This window comes from Oncorhynchus mykiss, chromosome 19 (genome assembly GCF_057628025.1).
Source record: "Oncorhynchus mykiss isolate SJ-2025 chromosome 19, ASM5762802v1, whole genome shotgun sequence".
NCBI classification, from domain to species: Eukaryota; Metazoa; Chordata; class Actinopteri; order Salmoniformes; family Salmonidae; genus Oncorhynchus; species Oncorhynchus mykiss.
This window is the reverse complement of record NC_143040.1, coordinates 7599051-7606220: the sequence shown is the minus strand read 5'-3', so window position 1 is coordinate 7606220 and position 7170 is coordinate 7599051. Positions and strand designations below refer to the sequence as shown.

The 7170-nt window shown below is 42.2% G+C and overlaps 1 pseudogene; it reads left to right on the top strand.

Moving 5' to 3' along the window:
- The first annotated feature begins 508 nt into the window (after positions 1-508).
- Positions 509-4931, top strand: LOC149974788 (scavenger receptor cysteine-rich type 1 protein M130-like; annotated as a pseudogene).
- Positions 4932-7170: the final 2239 nt, after the last annotated feature.

The following is a 7170-nucleotide window of genomic DNA, read 5'->3' as shown; positions in this document are numbered from 1 at the left end:
GGGGGCTCTATGGAGAAGGTGGGGGTCAGACCTGGGATAAAGAGTTCCAGTGTAAAGGCAAAGAGTCCCTTCTCCTGGACTGTGACACCTCAGACAGAGAGAACAACACCTGCCTACCTGGTAATGCTGTTGGACTCACCTGCTCAGGTAAGAAACAGTTTGTCACTCAATCAACATTGTTTCTCACCTGGAGTGAAGAATATGAGATCCAATATAGGTGTGTTTTAGTGAGAAAATAGTAAGATTACTGTCTCTCTCTTTTCTTTTCTCAGAGCCTGATGATGTGAGGCTGGTGGGAGGAGGCAGTCGCTGTGCTGGTGGAGTGGAGTGGTACGACCAGGGAGAGTGGAGGACTGTGGGATCTTCCTCTGACGTGATGTCTATAGCTGTAGTAGTGTGTAGACAGATGGGTTGTGGCTCCACTGTTTCAGCACTACCTGGAAACACCACTAGAGGGTTTAGAGTTTCCTGTTCTGGGTCTGAGTCTTCACTGAGGGAGTGTAGAAGAATGCATGATCTCCTTCCTGGACTCACAGTGATCTGCTCAGGTAATAAATAACAAGATACACTATATGGCCAAAAGTATGTGGACATTAGTGGGTTCAGCTATTTCAGCCACACCTGTAGCTGACAGGTGTATAAAATCGAGCACACAGCCTTGCAATCTCCATAGACAAACATCGACAGAAAACTGTTCTTACTGAAGATCTCAGTGACTTTCAACGTGGCACGTCTGGGAGCAACAACGGCTCAGCTGCGAAGTGGTAGACCACAAAAACTCACAGAACGAACCTCAGAAGCGCATAAAGCATACAAATATGTGAATGAAAAACTCACTGCTGAGTTCCACATACTTTAGTCCATGTATTATATCTCCCTCCTGGACTCACAGTGATATGATCAGGAAATATCAACATATTATAATTACAGTGCCTTGCGAAAGTATTCGGCCCCCTTGAACTTTGCGACCTTTTGCCACATTTCAGGCTTCAAACATAAAGATATAAAACTGTAATTTTTGTGAAGAATCAACAACAAGTGGGACACAATCATGAAGTGGAACGACATTTATTGGATATTTCTAACTTTTTTAACAAATCAAAAACTGAAAAATTGGGCGTGCAAAATTATTCATCCCCCTTAAGTTAATACTTTGTAGCGCCACCTTTTGCTGCGATTACAGCTGTAAGTCGCTTGGGGTATGTCTCTATCAGTTTTGCACATCGAGAGACTGAATTTATTTCCCATTCCTCCTTGCAAAACAGCTTGAGCTCAGTGAGGTTGGATGGAGAGCATTTGTGAACAGCAGTTTTCAGTTCTTTCCACAGATTCTCGATTGGATTCAGGTCTGGACTTTGACTTGGCCATTCTAACACCTGGATATGTTTATTTTTGAACCATTCCATTGTAGATTTTGCTTTATGTTTTGGATCATTGTCTTGTTGGAAGACAAATCTCCGTCCCAGTCTCAGGTCTTTTGCAGACTCCATCAGGTTTTCTTCCAGAATGGTCCTGTATTTGGATCCATCCATCTTCCCATCAATTTTAACCATCTTCCCTGTCCCTGCTGAAGAAAAGCAGGCCCAAACCATGATGCTGCCACCACCATGTTTGACAGTGGGGATGGTGTGTTCAGCTGTGTTGCTTTTACGCCAAACATAACGTTTTGCAATGTTGCCAAAAAGTTCAATTTTGGTTTCATCTGACCAGAGCACCTTCTTCCACATGTTTGGTGTGTCTCCCAGGTGGCTTGTGGCAAACTTTAAATGACACTTTTTATGGATATCTTTAAGAAATGGCTTTCTTCTTGCCACTCTTCCATAAAGGCCAGATTTGTGCAATATACGACTGATTGTTGTCCTATGGACAGAGTCTCCCACCTCAGCTGTAGATCTCTGCAGTTCATCCAGAGTGATCATGGGCCTCTTGGCTGCATCTCTGACCAGTCTTCTCCTTGTATGAGCTGAAAGTTTAGAGGGATGGCCAGGTCTTGGTAGATTTGCAGTGGTCTGATACTCCTTCCATTTCAATATTATCGCTTGCACAGTGCTCCTTGGGATGTTTAAAGCTTGGGAAATCTTTTTGTATCCAAATCCGGCTTTAAACTTCTTCACAACAGTATCTCGGACCTGCCTGGTGTGTTCCTTGTTCTTCATGATGCTCTCTGCGCTTTTAACGGACCTCTGAGACTATCACAGTGCAGGTGCATTTATACGGAGACTTGATTACACACAGGTGGATTGTATTTATCATCATTAGTCATTTAGGTCAACATTGGATGAGGGACATGATTGTGTCCCACTTGTTGTTGATTTTTCACAAAAAAATACAGTTTTATATCTTTATGTTTGAAGCCTGAAATGTGGCAAAAGGTTGCAAAGTTCAAGGGGGCCGAATACTTTCGCAAGGCACTGTATATTCAACTGATTTCCTTCATTCATACAACTTCCTCTGCACCTCTCATGATGACTGTTTAACTTGTCAGTCTGCTTTACGAATTAGATCCCTCAGTCAAGTAGGAATCAAATACAACTTAAATATCCCAGAATGCTTTGTATTTGAGTGTTATCTCAGTGAACGTCTCTACTCACTACCACTGTCACAAAGAGAGAATGAGGGAGGAGGAGAGGAATAGGGAGATATGGGAGAGATCAAATATATTTTTATCACTGAGTTCTCACCAGTGATGTCATCATAACCAGTAACCTTTTCTACTCTTGGCCCATCCTGACCCTGACATACAGCATCAGACCTTGTAGATCAGATGGTACTGAAGTGAAGCTGCCTGATGGATTTCCAGCTGTTTATTTTCTATAAAGTGAAGTGAACTTATTCCTGTCTCCTACCTGCATTATTCCCAACCCGATCCTGAGTGACTAAGAACCCATTTCTACCTCTTACAGTATCAAACATAGCAAACTACAATCTTTTATCCAACATATTTGTGTTTCGTCCTTGACAGTGTCATCAACAAAACTGATTGAATGTTCAACCAACTCTTTTTCTCCAGAGTCTGTGCGGCTTGTGGATGGAGCTGGTCTCTGCTCTGGGAGAGTGGAGGTGAAGTCCAATCAGTCCTGGGCCTCAGTGTGTGAAGCTGACTTTGACCGGCAGGATGCAGAGGTAGTCTGTAGGGATGTTGGCTGTGGGGCTCCTGCAGCTCTACAGGGGGGGCTCTATGGAGAAGGTGAGGGTCAGACCTGGGATAAAGAGTTCCAGTGTAAAGGCAATGAGTCCCTTCTCCTGGACTGTGACACCTCAGACAGAGAGAACAACACCTGCCTACCTGGTAATGCTGTTGGACTCACCTGCTCAGGTAAGAAACAGTTTGTCACTCAATCAACATTGTTTCTCATCTGGAGTGAAGAATATGAGAGAAAATATAGGTGTTTTTTAGTGAGAAAATAGTAAGATTACTGTCTCTCTCTTTTCTTTTCTCAGAGCCTGATGATGTGAGGCTGGTGGGAGGAGGCAGTCGCTGTGCTGGTGGAGTGGAGTGGTACGACCAGGGAGAGTGGAGGACTGTGGGAACTGCTGACTGGAACCAGAGGAATGTAGCTGCAGTAGTGTGTAGACAGCTGGGTTGTGGCTCCACAGTTTCAGTACTACCAGGAAACACCACTAGAGAGTTTGGAGTTTACTGTTCTGGGTCTGAGTCTTCACTGAGGGAGTGTAGAAGATCAGATGATCTCCTTCCTGGACTCACAGTGATCTGCTCAGGTAATAACAACATATTATAATTATATTCAACTGATTTCTTTCATTCATACAACTTCCTCTGCACCTCTCATGATGACTGTTTAACTTGTCAGTCTGCTTTACTAAATAGATCACTCAGTCAAGTAGGAATCAAATACAACTTAAATATCCCAGAATGCTTTGTATTTGAGTGTTATCTCAGTGAACGTCTCTACTCACTACCACTGTCACATGTCATGTTATTGTCATATCTAAATGAGGAAAGTAGTTGAGGAGCTACGTTTTCTTTTTCTCTCCTCTTGTTCCAGATGTCCTGCTTCAGCCTGATATCAACATATGTTGTCTCAGTGACTGTAGGCCCACTACTCATGTTGCCCTGTGAGGGAGGGTGGCTGGAACTGTTACATGATGATGTTATTGTCATATCTATAGGAAACTAGTTGAAGAGGTTTTTCTTGTTCTCTTTTATTGTTACAGATCTCCTGGTCCAGCCTGATATCTTCCTTACTGACCCAATGGGAGGGGTCTGCAGGGGCCACCAGGGGCCCGAGATGTTCAGGGGCTACAACTTCACCATCACCTGCTCCACTCAGCCACAGTACCCAGGAGGCTCCTTCCTCCTCACGTTCACCGGCTCCAACAGAACCCAGACCCAGCCAGCTGTCAATCACTCTGCTGCCTTCCTCTTTCCTGCTGCAGATGACTCACACCAAGGGACCTACAGCTGTGTTTATGACAATTATGTTTTCTCTCATAACTTCTCCTCTGAGAGTGAGCTCCTCTCCCTCACCATCACAGGTAACTGAACATGAACCAGACTTATAACTTTGTCATTGACAGATTTCCCACAGATCTATGTGATGATGATCAGTCCCCTCATCAAAGGTGTTTCTGTTTGCAGCATCTCCTCTGCCAGCCTTCATCATCAGACACGTTGTAGTGCTGCTGATCCTACTGACAGCCATCACCACCTCCTACCTGTACTACAAGGTAAAGACATTTACTCAGACGTTACAAGTCATTTAAACTAGAGGGAGAGGGAGAGAATGGAGATACTAGAGAGTAAATGTCTGACTGTTGGTGCTGTATCTCCCTAGCCCACCAGGAGGCAGAAGAGAGTGAACAGGGTGAGCAGCATGGATCTTTATGTCAATGCCATGGAGATGGTCTCTCTGAGCTCCAGAGCTGAAGCTGGACCGGGAGATGAGAGAGCAGCCCAGGGGACGGAGTAGGAGTAGAATGAATCTGACCCTACATGCTGGTCTTAGGTCAGTTTTGTGTTTTAAATCGATGGTCAGCAGTGGACTGGTGTTTCAAATGTGGTGACAAACCTGAAGTTGTTCTAATTTTAATAACAAGTTCAGAATTAGTTTCTCTTTCTAGAACCTTGGAAGAAATCTAAAAGGAGTGACTGCAACCACCATTATTCATTTAGTTTGGTTTTTACCACCAGAGAAACATGGGGTTCTGGGTAACATGGGGTTTTGGGTAACATGGGGTTTTGGGTAACATGGGGTTTTGGTAACATGGGGTTTTGGTAACATGGGGTTCTGGGTAACATGGGGTTCTGGGTAACATGGGGTTTTGGTAACATGGGGTTCTGGGTAACATGGGGTTTGGGGTAACATGGGGTTTGGGGTAACATGGGGTTTTGGGTAACATGGGGTTTTGGTAACATGGGGTTCTGGGTAACATGGGGTTCTGGGTAACATGGGGTTTGGGGTAACATGGGGTTTTGGTAACATGGGGTTTTGGGTAACATGGGGTTTTGGGTAACATGGGGTTTCGGGTAACATGGGGTTTTGGGTAACATGGGGTTCTGGGTAACATGGGGTTTTGGTAACATGGGGTTTTGGGTAACATGGGGTTTTGGGTAACATGGGGTTTTGGTAACATGGGGTTTTGGGTAACATGGGGTTCTGGGTAACATGGGGTTCTGGGTAACATGGGGTTCTGGGTAACATGGGGTTTTGGTAACATGGGGTTTTGGGTTAACATAGGGTTTTGGTAACATGGGGTTTTGGTAACATGGGGTTTTGGGTAACATGGGATTTTGGGTAACATGGGGTTCTGGGTAACAGGGGGTTTTATGTAACAGGGGGTTTTGGGTATCATGGGGTTTTGGGTAACATGGGGTTTTGGGTAACATGGGGTTTTGGGTAACATGGGGTTTTGGGTATCATCGGGTTTTGGGGAACATGGGGTTTTGGGTATCATGGGGTTTTGGTAACATGGGGTTTTGGTAACGTGGGGTTTTGGTAACATGGGGTTTTGGGTAACATGGGGTTTTGGGTAACATGGGGTTTTGGGTAACATGGGTTTTGGTAATATGGGGTTTAAATATTTTAAGAGAGAAGCTCAAAAAAACGTCTGTTTTGTTTCCAGAATGTTTTGTTTTTGCTTTTTGTCTTCATTTATTTATGTTTATGTGTTATTATTGTCTTATTTAGTGTCTCTTAGATTCTTTATCTTATTTAGTTTCTCTTAGATTCTTTATCTTATTTAGTGTCTCTTAGATTCTTTATCTTATTTAGTGTCTCTTAGATTCTTTATCTTATTTAGTGTCTCTTAGATTCTTTATCTTATTTAGTGTCTCTTAGATTCTTTATCTTATTTAGTGTCTCTTAGATTCTTTATCTTGAAGTGTCTCTTAGATTCTTTATCTTATTTAGTGTCTCTTAGATTCTTTATCTTATTTAGTGTCTCTTAGATTCTTTATCTTATTTAGTGTCTCTTAGATTCTTTATCTTATTTAGTGTCTCTTAGATTCTTTATCTTATTTAGTGTCTCTTAGATTCTTTATCTTGAAGTGTCTCTTAGATTCTTTATCTTATTTAGTGTCTCTTAGATTCTTTATCTTATTTAGTGTCTCTTAGATTCTTTATCTTATTTAGTGTCTCTTAGATTCTTTATCTTATTTAGTGTCTCTTAGATTCTTTATCTTATTTAGTGTCTCTTAGATTCTTTATCTTGAAGTGTCTCCATTATTAGTCCAGGTATTATTATAATCATCTGTTCATTCTTTGTATTTTGAAACATGTTTGAATAAAGGCGTCATCTTTTTCTCAAGTCATTTCGTTTTTGTTGTTGTTTACCTCATGATGTTGTTGATTATAAATGTTATGATATTGATTATTGATTATGTAGTAGATTATTCGTAGATTATTGTTGTGATGTTGCTCTCTAAACTGCCATGTAATCAACTGAATGTTTTTAATAAAATGACAGGATGTCAGTCTTGTGTGATTCCCCTCTTGGACAGACTACAACATACAGTATGAATTAACTGAGATCAGTCTGTGTGATTCCCCTCTTGGACAGACTACAACATACAGTATGAATTAACTGAGATCAGTCTGTGTGATTCCCCTCTTGGACAGACTACAACATACAGTATGAATTAACTGAGATCAGTCTGTGTGATTCCCCTCTTGGACAGACTACAACATACAGTATGAATTAACTGAGATC